This window comes from Canis aureus, chromosome 1 (genome assembly GCF_053574225.1).
Source record: "Canis aureus isolate CA01 chromosome 1, VMU_Caureus_v.1.0, whole genome shotgun sequence".
NCBI classification, from domain to species: Eukaryota; Metazoa; Chordata; class Mammalia; order Carnivora; family Canidae; genus Canis; species Canis aureus.
The window spans coordinates 68,219,497-68,235,418 of NC_135611.1; the positions used below are offsets into that span (position 1 = coordinate 68,219,497).

Below are 15,922 nucleotides of genomic sequence, written 5' to 3' on the forward strand. Positions count from 1 at the left end.
AAGAACATTTGTAACTTGCATTTTTACGGGGATTGAATGATCCCCGGGTTTGCTGGTTGTGCAGGGCCGTCATCTGTGGCAAAGTACATCCGCCCGGGTCAGCATAGCTCCAGCACACGCACTTACCATAGCACTTGAATCCTGGGCTCTATCACTTTCTACTCGTTGCTCCTGGGCAAGCTCACTAAGCTCTCTGAGCCTGTTTCCTATCTGCAAACATGAAGAATAGCAATACGTTCGTGGTGCAATTAAATGAGATAAACGTCAATGGTAAAATCAGCACATTAGTGCCTATTTAAAAACTACTACAGCTGAGAGCCATCTGGGTCAGGCGGTGTTTCTTGAACTAGTTATATTGTGGTCAGTAGTCAAGCTCCAGAAGCTTAGGCCTCAAGGGCCAGGTGACAAATCTGATTGTCAGATGACCAACGTCAGTCAGGAAGTGGTTATGAATTTTGAGAGGCGCTGATCGTCTTTGTTCTAGACCATCTGTCCAAGGCTAGTTAGGGAACAGCCTTGGGAAGTAAAGTCAGTGTCTCCCTGTGAATCAAAGCACAGGGTTGCTTATCGCCTTGGGAGATGTCGATGGTGTCTCCCTCCAGAGCAGGGGGCAAGCATGCCATTGCCCCAAGAAAAAGATATGGTTTTTGTACTGTGCAGAACACCAGAAATCCAACGCTGGGGGTTCCTCACCTTTACCGTGACCCACTGCAGTGCACACATCCACGGGTTCTCGTTTTGCCTCTCGGCAGGAAGTGGGGTTCAGAGACTGGCACCCAACGGGCTCATGTTGCCCCCTGTGCTGTGAGTAATACAGTCACTTGGCCCTCTCATAGAGTCTCATATGTTTTACCAGAATCCATGAAGTGACATCAGGCTAACTTGTTATCTTGCAAATTAGGTAACATCAGACCCTTCATAGTCTTTTTTTTTTTTTAAGGCCATTATTAAGATAGATTTCACATGCCACAAAATTCAGAAATCTCAAGTATACGGTTCAGCAGCATTTAGTATCTTCACGGAGTTGTGCAACCTTCATCATGATCTAATTTTAGAACTTTTTCAACACCCCCAAAAGGAGCCCCGTATGCATCAACAGTCATTTCCCATCCCCGTCCTTCCCTCCCTCTCTTAACTCTTGTTAAGCCGATGTTAGAGCAGGTGGGGGGGGGGGGGCGGTGCGTGGAAGCAGGAACACAGTCAAGAGGCCTCTGTAGCACTTAGTGAAGGTGAGAGGTGTCTGAAGAGAAGATATATTTTAGAAGTAGAGCCGAGAGGATTTCCTGACCAATGGCATCTGCCAGAAGGATTTGCTGATGGATTTTCCGTGAGGTGCGAGTGAATGAGCAACGGGTGAGTTGGCCATTTCTGGCCTCAGTAGCTGGAAGGATGCAGTTGCCATTAAGTGAATCGGGGATGACTGTGGATGTAGCAAGTTCTGAGGACCAAGAGCTGCACTTAAATTATGTGAAGCTGAAAATGTCCAATGTTATGGTGAAATGGAATAGGCAATATGTAGCATTCCAGAGTTCAGATGAGAAAGACTGCTTGAAGATAGGAATTTGGGAATTTAGAGCTGGGAGACTGCATGAGATCACCCAGGAAGTACAAAGAGACCAAGAGGAGGAACAGTCCTAGAACTGAGCCCAGAGGCACGTCACCCGGTGAGGTCAGAGGGGGAGGTGAGACCCGTAACATCAAAGAGCAAGACACAGTTTTGGACAGAGATTTCTTACCAGAACATTGCAAGTGTTACATATTCTCTTTGTTGCCGGATGTGAAAATCATCCTTTGGGAGATGTGCGCTCAGACTTGGTGTGATTTATATAATAGGCAACTATTTGTTAATTCCACTGGCTTCCTGAGAGGGAGGAAAAAAACAAATGATTTCAGGAGAAGGGGCTTGAGACCCATAGGTTTTCCAGGCAGGTGCAGAGAAGGCCAACCCTGGCATGCGTCACGCCAACACAAACAGACGAGTGTACGAGATCCGTATTCCGTAGTGTCACAGCAGATCTTAAATATCATATACTCAAGCATATATCATTCCGGACGTATGATCTGAAGGACAAACTCTGGATTTAGGGACTTTCTCTGAAGACCGTTTACAATATTGATTATAGAGTTAGGTTTTGATTCTGGCTTTTGGTTGTATTTATAAAACATTGAAAGACATTTATTTTCAAGTACAGGTTCGTGCATGGTATTGTAAAGGCCTTGTCAGTTGAATTTTACACGTTGAGAAGAAAATGAAGTGCTCACCGCTTCATCCGTATTCGCTTCCTTTTGCTGTACTGTGCAGAACACCAGAAATCCTTCACTTTTATGTAAAACCAAGGTGGTATCTTATGAGATGCCAAACATCTGCGTGAAACTGAAAAAAAAAAAAACGGTCATCAATGTTTATTACTATCTGGATATTTGATGTCATGGAAATGATAAATCATAATTAGCATTTCAATTTGTCAAACAGATGTTCATTGAAATACAGACGCAACCTATCCCACCGGCTGGAAGGACATTTTAGATGACCCATAATTGTTCTTCTGCTTCTCAAAGTTAAAGAGAAACACAGTCTGTTATCATAATCCTTTCAATGGTGTGTAAAGGGGTGTGTCACCTTATGAATTTGCGATTTTGCATCGACAGGATAATGTGCTGAAATTGATTTCACCTGTTGTGTTTTAAGGCTCCTAATGACCGGAAGCAGCGCCAGGCAGGATTATCCATCAGACTCAGGATTCAAGCGTCTTGTTTATTTTCACCAGGTTCGTTTGTTTGCGTTTTGACTCTAAATCTGTTTTTACGAGTGACATTGACGTAGTAAAATCCTGTCCACTGTGCACGAGGACTTGTCTTCAGCGGCCTGCAGGGATCTGATTTTCCGACGAGTGGAGAGATTTCTCAAGTCAAGAATCTCTGGCTCCCAGCTCCTTTCTCAGCTCTTTAGTGTTCCCAGTACTCCCCTGGGTGGTCCCCAGGCTGTTCTGCGGCCCACGGGAGCTCTGGGGCTCTGGCTGGTGGAGCGGCCAGGCTCCGCTAGCTGCACCCTATGCTAGTCCCGGCTCACGTTTTCTATTTCTATTCTCAGTTTTGATTTTTTTTTTTTTACCTCTTTTCCTTTCCTGCAATGATCTTTGGTTTTGAAGCGGTCTTCCTCTTGCCGCTTCAAGGACATGCTCGGGAATAATGAAAAGCACAAGGAGTATTACAATGGTTAGAGAAAAGGCAATATTGCTGTTAAGTAGCACACCTCAAAATTATTACTCTGAAAAAGGACAACACTCATTTAGAGGTATAAATTCTGGGATGCTTATTTTTAAATTGCTCACTAGCTTGTTGATCCCATCTGCATTTGCATTTTTTACCTGAAAAAGGGACAAGATTGTTAGTGGTATATGTGTGCTTCTCCACAGATTGTATATCTCGTTATGATGTTTATGTCCTAAGAGAATGTTTTCCTTTCTCCTTGGCGGTACCATCATGTTGTTTGTTAAATATACCGCTAGAAGGACATAGGAATATAGAAATGTGAGAGAAGAGAGCTAGGTATACACAACGTGGTGAGTTAAAATGGAGAATACGTTAAATTTACTTATTTTTTTTTTAAAAGAACATATTGTAGAAGGAGCCCAGTGGAGGGCTCTTTTTTTTTTTTAATTCACTTATTTTATTAAAAAAAAAAAGCAATCTAAATTCCTGGGATGGATGGAAGGGGTGTTGCCAGAGGTCAGAAGGACAAGGGGAAGGCGCAGTAGCCGAGATTCGTGAAGTTACCTGCGTCTGTCAGGACCTTGCACTCGGGTGCTGCTGGCTGCTGGTTGAGACTGAGGCTAAGCAGCCCTAGGGAGGAGCCAGGCACCTGTGCCTTGAGCTCCCCACTCAGCTGCCACTGGTTGACACAGAGGCCCTGGCCAGCTGACAGAATCAGGTCCTGGTAGAAGGTGACGTGTTTCTGTGGCGCCCGTATGGGGAAAATAGTCGTGGGTGTGGAGGATCGGAGGTGCCAGAGGGTGAGTGCTGGGCCTTCTCCACAGACCATCCAGTCTGAGTCAGTGGCCAAACAGCCGATCCAACACCCATTGTGTGGCCTCGAGCACTCCTCATGCTTACATACCTCAATGGTCTGGACTTCCTTGGCTGTGCGGAGGTCCCAAAGTCGCACGGCTCCATCCTCTCCACCTGACAGCACCTCAGGACTCCGCCCCCGCAGTGCCAGGCAGTGGACATAGTCTGTGTGGTCCCGGAGGGCCCGTGTGAAGGTCCCGGTCTCAAGGTCCATCGTATGCAACTGACAGTCTCCCCCTGCCAGGATGAGAGAATTCTCCTTGGGGACGAGAAGCAAAGCATTGATCTCAGGCACTTCTAGGCTGGTCCTATATAGGGGCTGATGCCGCCACAGCTCCTTACAACCCTACTTGAGGATCTCTGTCCAAAGCCAGGCCTTTACTTCCCCATCCCCAGCACTGAGCAGATGTCGATCCGTGTGGAGACCATGCTGTAGACCGGCCCATCATGGGCTTGGAGTGTCACCACTGGCTTCTTCTAAAGGAATTTTGAAGAAACAGCGATAGAGATGTAGCAGTAAGGGGAAGGATTATTTCAGTTAAAGCACATTGCCGGAGGATAGGGAGGTCATGAGATCTATTACATTATATATAATCATGATAAAGAAGAAAGGGTGAGAAATAGGAAAGAAGGTGAATTATCAGAAATGAAGCTAAAGAAGGGATAGAATATTGACCAGATTTTCAGAGAAACCTACAAAAAAACCCGTTCCATACTAACACGAGTCACAGGTCCAAGATTTTTCGGAACTAGCTTTCGAAGGATATACTCCACTACACGGCTGTTGTGGTCTCCGGCCCTGCTCTGTGGAGGGAGGTGATTGGAGCTAGGAAAATCAGTACATCGTCTGTCCACGAGGTAATCAGCCCCTCGGGGGTGCATAGAAGTAAAACTTCAGAGCTTCCTACTTGTGTTTCTCGGAAGACTGCCCTGCCTAGACCTCGAGTAAGGCATGACATCTCCTATGAATGAGTCTGTGGCTTTATTTCACAGATTATCAGACTTAGAGATACTGACCATGGCCTGAGGGCGGTGAGAGAAGGTCACTCTAGAAGTGGAGAGGTTGGAACCCGGCATTCTTCCCCATGAATATTCGCTGGAATTACACTATACGCTTTTTGTCGTCGTTTTTTTCCAAGGGACCACGAAGGCAACACAGACGGGCATGACATATGCTCGTTGTCCACATTGCGGAGGTGTCGTCATTACTGACTGTCTCCAAAAGAGATTGTTAGCTCGCTTCTTATTGTGGAAATAAACACAGTGAGAGGGAAGAAGAAATGAAACCGTCTTCCTGCCATTTCTCATTGGAGCCAGTTTAGAATGAAAACAAACCCAAACACCCTTAAGCCCAGCAGCAACATTTATAACAATTTTCCTAATTTAACTTCTTTTCTTTTTGCTAAGGAGGAACAGTTGTATTTTTGTCATTAATAGCAGAGGGAACAGTGCCTAAACAGCCTATTATAAATTCTTCTGGGAAAGCATATTACAAATAATTGAAAACAAACCTGATTCTGTGAACTTGGCAGCAAATGTATAACAGAAAGCAATTCAGCCCTGGCCCCTGGATGATTGATGAAATGTTTTATTCCCTTTACCTTTCATTCACACTGTGTTTGTCAAGAGGAAAGAGAAAAGGGAATGTTGTGAAGCAAAAGCCACTTTAGACAAATAACTTACAATAATGATCAATGACCTCCGTATCACTGTTTATTCATTTTTCTCAAGCTTTAGTGTTTCTAATATTCACGAGTTGGCGTGAATTCCTGCAGAAGAGGAGGCCCTGAGGTTCAGCGTGTCCCCACCCCCCGCCAGCTAACCCACATCACGAGCTGTATCTGAGCTGCTTGGAGGGCACGGCCCTGCAGCTTCCTGTGGTCAGTTATTACTGTGAGTCCAGCAAAGGAACAGGAACACTGTGTACTCAGTAAATCTACAGAAAGCTTCATCCTCTGGTGCGTGGGAGGAGAGGTCCCTTGGTGCACTCTGTTTCTTTGAAGGGACTGGAGATCTGTTGGTGCCGTGCAGATGTCAGGGGTGTGCAGAGCCAGCATCCTACAAACCCAGTAAATAAATGATTATGATCCAACTCTGTACAGAAGAGGGGAGGAACCTGAACTGAGGATGCTGTGGCCGTGGGTCGTGCCTGTGTTGCTGTGGCTCAGCAAAGCCTGTAACGTTGGCACCCAGCCTCCTCGTTGCGGCCCTTTTTAAAAACCTTGGTAGTTTTTTGAATGTTCTGTGCACATCACAGTGCGAGCTGCACACCTGGAGAGTCCAACGAAACCTCCAGCGTGAGGTCAGGTTTGCAGAGAGTCCCTTCCCACGTCCTTTCCTCCTTCATCTTTGTCTTCTCACCAACTCCTGCCCAGAGATCAGCAGTTCTGCAGCCTCCCCGTCCTGCAGGCCTCATGCTGGCGCTCGGTCACCTGCTCTGTCGTCTGGTCTAGCAACCACTGGTCAGCAGGTGGCAATACCGGCCGACCCCCGAGTCAGCAGGTGGCAATACCGGCCGACCCCCGAGCCCAGCCCCTCGCGGAGCTGTGGTGGGGAGGGGATGAGCCAGGAAGCCCTCCCATCTTTCTTTGTCTTCGTCCCTCTGTGAAGGCAAGATGCAGGCCCATATCCTCTTCTCAATGCATGGTCTCCCGTGGATACTCTGCCTTCTTAGCGTTGCCAGAATCACCTTTCTATTACGGGAGGGACTTGCTGCTTGTGTTGTCCGAGGCAGCCCAGGGGTGGGGGCGGGGTAACAGGTAGCTTCTGTACAGGGCCCAGCACAGCCTGCTAAGCAGAGACAAACGTAACCATTTATATTATCTGTTTGACTTTCTCAAGAGTAACAACTACTAGCACTTAATGGTTTTTCCTGTGTGCTAGGCATTCTCTGCTCAGGTTGGATGAATTATCTCTTTTAATTCAGGAAACAGCACGAGAAGCTTGTAATTGCCTTTTACATAGGAGGCGGAGACACAGAGATTAAGGTGCCTGAATTCAGACAAGTGGTCAGTGGCAGAAGCGGAATTTGAACCCATGCCATCTGCCCCCAACATATAAGGTCTTAAACTGTCATTAACTACCTGAAAACACACACAAACACATCCAGTTATACAAAGCATCAGGCACAGGCTTAGCCAATCTAGGGAATCGTACATGTGCAAACATCCTCATTGTTACACACAGACTCATTGTTACACGATTTATAATCCTACTGAAATAAAAATCATCCGGTTATGGAAAGATAAAATTTTGTTTTGCAAAAAAGAAAAAAAATCTTAATTTTTTTGTTCATTGTGTAGTCTTAAGATTGGAGAGGAGGAACCTGTAGTTTCCTCTTACAAAGCTTGGCCAGAGACCATAATTAAATAATAGGACACACGATTTCACTTGAAAGCATAGAAACTTGACCAACTGTGGATGTACAGTTTCACTGTAAAGATGAAATGAAGCAGGATGACAGTTTAAGGGGTTGGGGGACGGAGAGAGGGAGGGGGGAGAGAAGTCAAGAGAGAAGTAAAGATGGAAGAAGACAACACAAAATTAGTAACATGGAAGCAAAAGGAAGATGAGAGAGGAAGGTGGCAGAGTGGGAACCTGCGGAGAGGGAGCCTGTCCCTGTGTGCGTGGGCACGTGACCAGGGGAAGGGGGGGCACATGGGCAGGCACAGGTGTTGGGGATGGTAGAGATACAGGGAGCCTGGGGGACAAGCCCACTGCGAGCGCCGCGTGTCTGTGCTCAAATTCTTCTCTAAGTCGCCGTGTGACTCCATAACCTAACGTCTCTCACATCTTGTTGTTTGCAGTAGAACCTTTCTGAACAATACACTAGTTGAGATCATCCACAGCCACACCAAAATGCTGCTTTTTTAGAAATGAGAGGGGAAAAAATCCAACTAATGTATTTATACAGCTTTTCCTTGATATCCTTGCGACACACCGCACACAACACACACACTCACACAATTGCTCTCTGAGGAACTCTTGAGTCGGAGAGTAAGGATGGAAGAGAGACTGGATTTCTTTTTCAAGCACACATCTAGGTTTTGTTCCAATCTAATGACACAGGATCTGGCACAGTAGTTAGACCTCCTGCTCCAAGATTTTATTTTAATTTTAAACAAGTGTTCCCACACAAGGACTGAGAACAAAACAGGAAAATGTTGCTTAAGTTTTCCTTTGTGCTCTTATTAGATCTTTCAAGGGTACCGACTGTTCTGTCCTACAGTGTGGGTCTCCGTGCTCTCGGTTGCTTTTCTTCTGTCTGGGGCTTTCTCTAACAGCTGTCCACAGTGAGGAGAAGCCTGTTCGTTTCACAGATAATTGTTGTGGGTACGAACATACTATTTTCCCCTTCTTCCTATAATGTGAGGTTTTTAGTCCTTTCTACTTAGTAGATTTTACTCTAAACTGTAAATTAATTCTTTTGCATGCCGGTGAATGTTTTTTTTTTTTTTTTTAATCAAACGCTTCAGTACAAACTTGTCATAACCGGTTTAATTTATTATGATGTTTGTAAGACCTCGGGGATTGTTCGTTCTTTCCTGGATAACGGACGCTTTAGACTTCCGAGTCTTGGCCATGTTCTGGTTCCAGTTTGGAGCTTCGCCTCTGTTCACCAGGAGGATCTCTATTTACGTGGATCAATGCCAGGAGGTGTTAATCAGGTCTAAGACTGTCCTTGCCTCAGTGATCCTTTGTCCTTTAATATACTCAGGAGACGGGGCACCAACCCACCTGGCGGTGGGTCCTGAGTGGTGCCCTGGCGCTCAATAAGCAGTCTACCTCAGGAAGTCCAGCCGGGATAACCCTACTAGGATAAATCTGACTCGAATTTATGAAGAAAAGCCAAGAGCTGGGGAAGTCAAACAATATAGAAAATTCCAGGGGACGGAGAGCAGGACACTATAGAGAAAATGGAATTTAAAGAGTGGAGTCAGTCACAGATAGGACTGGAATGGAAGTAAAGCAAATAAGAGAATGGAGGGAGGAGGGTTCAGGGGAAAGTCCTCTCCCCAGTGGTGAGCTTCTTGTTGCTAGAAGTGTGCAGATAGTGCCTAGATGACTGGCTTTTATTTATTCAACGAAATGCTTATCCAGCCTCTACTTGGTGAGGTAGTGTTGTGTTTGAGCCGAGGAGTTCAGCCAACAGAGGCAGACTAGAACTGGAGCAGATCCCAGCTATATGAACATAGCCCTACTTGGTAAAATGTCAGTCTCTCATTTCTTAAAGAGATAATAGCAACAGCCTGAAAAAGGGTTGTGGTAAGCTTTCAAGGACTCACTGCTCTATGAGTTAGTGTACGCAGATCATGTAAGAGTGTCTGGTATCCGGTAAGGACACATTAATAACTATTGTTTTTATGTGCAAGGTACTATGTGTGTGTTGCAAAGAAATTTCTGAAATAGCTACGAAGTTGGGATACATGACGAATGAAGCTATTCTCTTAGTCTCTCTCTGGGTGAGGCACACCCCAAACAAAATTTGGAGCAAAGTGAAAAGCGAGAGAACTTTCCTTCCGGTGACTTTTGCTCATGGCCTGTTCTGAAGTGACCCCTCTTAGATTCTTCCCCGCTGTGACTTTCCGATGATGTCTGTGCCCCTATATAGTCTGAGTTTGACAGCACCAAGATTTAGTGATGGCATGTGCATTTGATAAAATTTAAATGAGAAGCTCCCAAAAGAGATCGAGAAAACCTAATTTTGACAGCTCTCCTTTTATCCTTGAAATATTAAATACTTTAACCAGAAAATGACAAACACAAGTAATACAAAAAATTTAACTTGGGGTAGTTTTAAAAATTATTGTCTGAAAATAATTATAAATTTTGAAATAGATGTATGATGAGCAGCTACATGTCAAGGTTCTTTTAGAGCAAACATCATAAAAAGCTCTTTTAGAGCAAACATTTATGTTGTGTTTAGTAATAGTTTTACCTTTTTGAAAATTTTAGGGACTGGTTGTTACTGTTCCTTTTATACATCATGACCAGTGGAATGATACCAAGATCTTCCCTTCAGTTATGATGGATTATAGCTCACCCATCTGGGCATGTTTCAGATGAAACTAACCTAAGCTTCTTTTGAACAAGTGGGTTAGAAATAAATGTTTTGCTGGATTGCTTTGAGCTGTACAAAGCAAAAAGACCACCAGAAACTTTTGGGAAAAAAAGGCCATATGAGTTTGGAGACTTTGAGGAAATCAAAACTCCTAAAGCAGCTGAGATTTTGCTTCTATTTTTGATTTTTCTAAAAAAAAACTTCACCCTTCTATGTGTTGAGTGGTTTCATAGGAGTTAGATAGTGCTGCCACAGGAAATGCGCTGTTGGTAGAAAGAATAAGTAACTCTGATACAAAGTGAGAGAGAGAGGGAAGAGAGAGAGATCTTCTTTGGCCAGTAGAGAAGCTATGCAAATCTTTGGAGTACAATAGTTTAACTAGTTTCACTAGGAGAGAAGAAAAATAAAAACATGAAAAATACTCTTTGAAGAGAGCTGATTTTATTATTACTCTGCAATTTATTAATGACTATGGTTTTAACAGTGAAGAATTTATTTAAATAGTTCATGGAAAGTAAAACTTGCATCCAGAAATGACAGGTGTAAGAAATGTAATTCGAAGAACAAGAAGGTGAAGGTGGAGAAGGAGAAGAAAGAAGAAGGAAGAAGAAAAAAAAACAAACAGGAGAAAAGCAATCTAAGTTTCAGGGGCTTTTGGAACCCAGTAGGTGTCAAAAGCAAAATATTGTCTTTTCCGGAAAGTGAAAGACCTGTTATGACTAAGTCAAGGATAGAGTAGTCAATGATAGTAGTCATATGGGTTAAACGGTTCATTAAGCTAACATTTTCCTGTGTTGAAATAGGTTAGTTATGGAAGTTAAAGTCACACACAGTCCTTGACATTTTATATATTAGAATACTATTTTTCAAATGGCTCAGTGGTCATCAACCATGGAAGAGTTGTTGTTTTGCTTAGGTTTGTAAAACTTGTAAACTTCTAATCGTAGTGGGTACTTATTAAGGACCTTCCAAGCTAAGGCAGTACATTGTATTATGCATGGAAAAAGTCTTTGTAGTTCTGCTAAGTAAGAATATTGAAGTACTGGGACACCTGAGAGGCTCAGTGGTTGGGCATCTGCCTTGGGCTCAGGGCATGACCCTGGGGTCCTGGGATCAAGTCCTGCAGGGAGCCTGCTTCTCCCTCTGCCTCTCTCTGTCTCTCATGAATAAAGAAATAAAATCTTAAAAAAATATTGAGGTACCTGAAGGGATGTACACAAACTATACTCTATTATTTGTCTCCTTAGCAATGGCTTTGACTAGTATCTTAAATAATTTTTTGTTGATTTATCCAAATATTAGGGCTACAGAGATACTCATATATCTTTTTAGGTACCTGAACTATTGCTACTCTTGTGAGATTTATTCAATTATGGTAAGAAAAATTCACACTGTAGTTCTGGATGGGTATCCAGTAAATGGATTTAAAAATATATGTAAAATGGATACAAAATCAAATTTTATTCTTTATTTTTTTTTGTTTTATTTCAAAATCAAATTTTAAATGACATACACAATACACAATTTGTGAATGTTTGAGGAAAGAGTTAACTCATTGGATGTTCTTTCACAGACTCTAATATTGGGGCTCTGATACTGATTTATTCATTTGATAAGTAATTATCGAGAATCTGCTGTATACTACTACGTTCAGCACCGAGACTATATTGGAAATAAGAAAAAGTTATCATTCTCATTTTTAAAAAATATTTTATTTATTTATTCATGAGAGACCCAGAGAGAGAGAGACAGAGACACAGGCAGAGGGAGAAGCAGGCTCCCTGTAGGGAGCCCGATGTGGGACTCGATCCTGGGACCCCGGGATCACCCCCTTAGCCAAAGGCAAATGCTCAACCACTGAGCCCCCCAGGCATCCCAAGTTGCCATCCTCATTTAGCTTACAGTCTAGTAACAGACACAAACAAGAAAAAAAGGATAATAGGGGAGAGTCATGGGAGCTCGGAGAAATCACAGCAGGAGCTCCTAGGCAGGACATGGAGGTGTTCATGGAAGGAAAGAATTGGCATCTCAACTGAGACCTGTAAGGTGTATAAAGTTACATCTATGCAAACAGGGAGCAACGGGGAGACAGAAAAGAAGTTTGAAAAAGGAGCCCAGAGATGAGAAAGACCCCAGCACAAAAGGGGAAGTGAAAATGACTCTGATTTGGAATATAGTAAATAGCTAGTATTTTTGAATAAATGACAAGTGAATGAATGAGAAATATTGAAGCGCAAAGGGATGGACCAGAGATAAAGCTTTGTAAGCATGTGTTAGAAGCCGTCAAAGGACTTCATTTTCTGGATGCACAAATGAGCGGTGTTTAAGTTAATAAAAATAATCATAAAAGTGCCAGCTCTCAGTTGGAGCAAATAACAAAATAAGGGGTAAAGGAAATTGGAAAGAGGACTTCAATAAACTGTGTCTGATACAACTAGAAAAAATGGACTGGAAAAACATTGATTTCATAATGTCCCATTTCCTCATCAAGGCCTAAAGATTCTTGATAGGAAAATCTCTAGTCTGAAATGTTTAAATATTTAATTAACTTGTATTATAAATGATATATTATACCACATTATTACCCAGTGTATTTTTATTACCAGGGCTTAATTATCATATTTTCGTATTTTTAAGACTTTAATAATAATGTGTTGACTTGAAAAGGCTTTAAAAACTTGCAGTGAAACTTTTTTGACAAGGTAAGGAAGGTTATGTGTAAGCGATGAATCATGAAATTCTACACCTGAAACCAGTTTTACCATATGTTGACTAACTAGAATCTAAATAAAAACCTGAAATTAAAAAATAGATATAAGGAAGGTTATTTTTAATAACTACTTGGTTTCATATAATAAAACTAAGCAATCCATAAAGATGATTATGCATCTTAGGAAGAGATGTTCTTCTAGGGGCACCTGGGTGGCTGTCAGTTAAAGGTCTGCCTTCAGCTCAGGTCATGGTCCTGGGGTCCTGGGATCGAGTCCCACTTTAGGTTCCTTGCTCAGTGGAGAGTCTGCTTCTCCCTGTCTCTCTCTCTTTCCCCCTCCTTCTTCTCATGCTCTCTCTTTTTTTCTTTCAAATAAATAAAATCTCAAAAAAATTTTTTAACTTTAAAATTTTTTTAAATTAAAAAATTTAAAAAAACATTTAAAAACTTTTTTCTTCTAGAAACAAGGTGCTGTGTAATTTTTAATTCTTATTGTTATTGCCCCTTGATGCTGTTTAAGGAATTTACTCTATAATTTTAATATGGTTTATTGTTTCTCATCTACTGCTTTATGAATTATAGTACATCATATTTATAGGCTGGGCACTGATATAGCCAGACATGATTTTCACAAAGAAGGAAGTAACCGGTGGGTAAGATCCATCTTGCTCTAAGAGAATTAAGTCAAGTAGATCATAGTTTAAATACATTGTCTCATGACTTGGAAATCACACGGATGTGGTCTTCCCGGCTGAGAATGACCTATCGAAATTAAACTTTGGTGTAATAGAGAATAAAGTTAATTAATGTTAAACTAATATTTTAAAAAAATGTAGTAGACTTAGGTATAAGGAAATCATGGATCAAAGCTGTTAATTGCCTAATTTTCTCTAAATCAACTTAACTCAAAATGCTTGGGTAGAACATGATCCAAAGGATTACTGGCTTTAATTTCAATTTGTGGAAATAGCATACTCAGATTTACTTACCTAACATGAGGAAAAATCTGATTGATTATTTTATGAAATTAATTTTTAGGTAGAAAACTAGTTGAATTTGCTAAATATTTAGGATTGACATAAGTCTCATTTATTCAGAAATTTTTACATAGCACTTAATTTTTGCTACATCCCGTCCTTTATGCTGGGGATTATATCCGTTAACAAAACAGTTAAAAAAATTCCTGAATTTTGGGGACTTAGGATCCAAAGAGTAGAGAGAAATCTCATTATCCCAAGTAGGCCAGTGTGCTCATGGTATGTTAGGAGCAGAGAAGCGTGGAGAACCCCGAGGCAGGTCCAAGGAATGGTAAACGCCAGAATAAAGCTTGCGCTGTGGTTAGATGGTCACCCCAGGACTCCCCAGCAGGACCTCCTGAGAGCAAGGCTGGAAAGAGATGAGAAAGTGAGAATCTGCTGAGAGAACATCCCAGGCAAGGGACCCCCAAGTGCAGAGTCCCTGAGGTCAAATCCCGTCTGGCCGGAGAAGGTGATGGGGAAAGAATAGGAAAAGAGCTGTCGGACGAATGCTCCCCGTGACAGTGTCGCAGGGCGAAAGTGGCATGGAGGTAAGTGAGGATTTTGTAGTTTGTGGTAAAAACATTGGCTTTTATTGGTCGTGAGATAGAAAGGCATTGGGAGGTTCTGAGGAAAAGAATGACGTGAACGGGCTTAGATTTTCAAAGGCAGTTGTAGAGAGTGCCCCGCAACCGATGCTTGGAGCATCTGCAGGGCAGGTGCGGACGCACCCAAGTCAAGGGGAGAAAATACAACATTTGCTCCCGGTCAGGAAACGATGGCCTTTGCGCGGCCTTAAGGAGGGCTTTTGAAGGAGGGTGGGAACTGATGGAAGGAGGCTCCGCACAACCTGGCCAAACAGCTGCTGCTGTTACATCCCAGCAGCAGCTTGGGACCGGCCTCCTCACAAGACGTCTTGGCAGAGAGGCCTGACGAAAATACCAAAGCAGTGAGGAGGAGCGTCCTCTTGCCGAATCCTTTCTGTCGCCATCATGGGGTTTGTTAACCTAAAGGAGGGCGTGTGCGCCATTTTGTTTAATGTTCCTGCGTGTGTGAGGAGCTTACGGATGCCGTGTACAGTCCAGATGTGGTTCCCGGAGCATTTACACCAAATAAACCTTCGTAATTTTCAGAAACCTTCATCCTGGATGCGTGGTGATGCCCTCCTTTCTTTCAAATAGCACTTTTGGAAGCAATGAAGGGAGAGCCTGGTGAGACCCACATCTAAGCATGAACTCGAGGGCACTGGTGATTCCTTGGACACCAGAATCTCTAAGGGGAACTAATTTTAACCGCTTCGTGCATCTATTTGTTCATTCTTTACGTTTAATTGATACCTTCTTAAGCCACAGAGACAACTTAATCTTGAACGTATTTCTGGCTCACCTGTGAGGAATCAGAACTGTGGAATAGACAAGACCTGTTTAAGTCTTCTAGATTCTCCTACATTAAAGGGAAGGTGTTTCAGGCAATTGAGATTCCGTGTTGTAGATTTGACATCCTCAAATGTGTTAGTTAAGTCAATTCATTCTCTACGAAATATCCAAGGTAGACTCAATTAACTGGGACATTTTGTATTTTTATCCTGAACCATTTCGAGTTTATTCTTTGTAGCATCAGAATTAGTTCCTCATCTCAGAGTTTGCTATATTTATTTTTCTAGTGATTCAGTAGTTTATTGGCAGTCAGTTTGTAAAATCTCTCTCAGGGATTATCTAAATGCAGGATGTTAGGAATGGAAACACATATCATTGCCTCCCCTGTCAAGAAACATAATTAACACACATGATTTACCATCTTGCAAGAGTGGATGAGAATTCCTGTGGGTGACCTCAAGTGACAGTTTCTCGGCGTATATATGCACTGACGTGTCCTGGGACGGTCCTCAGCCCAGAACGCATTCTTCTCTCCTTGCATCCTTGTCTCTTTAGCCTCCTGTGAGTGTTCACGTGTGTGTCTGACTGTGTGTCTGTCTGCCTGTCTGCTCCATGTGTGTGTTTTCCATCTAAAACCTATCAGTTTCAAGTTTTTAACAATTTTGGCTTAATTTATCACATAGGGAATACT

At 42.7% G+C, this 15,922-nt stretch overlaps 1 protein-coding gene and 1 pseudogene across 1 annotated transcript in view; one reads left to right on the forward strand and one right to left on the reverse strand.

Annotated features, from left to right (window-relative positions):
- LAMA2 (laminin subunit alpha 2) overlaps positions 1 to 15,922 on the forward strand; it is a 597,066-nt gene that overhangs the window by 206,301 nt on the left and 374,843 nt on the right.
- On the reverse strand, positions 3,731 to 5,274 carry LOC144295000 (THO complex subunit 6 pseudogene; annotated as a pseudogene).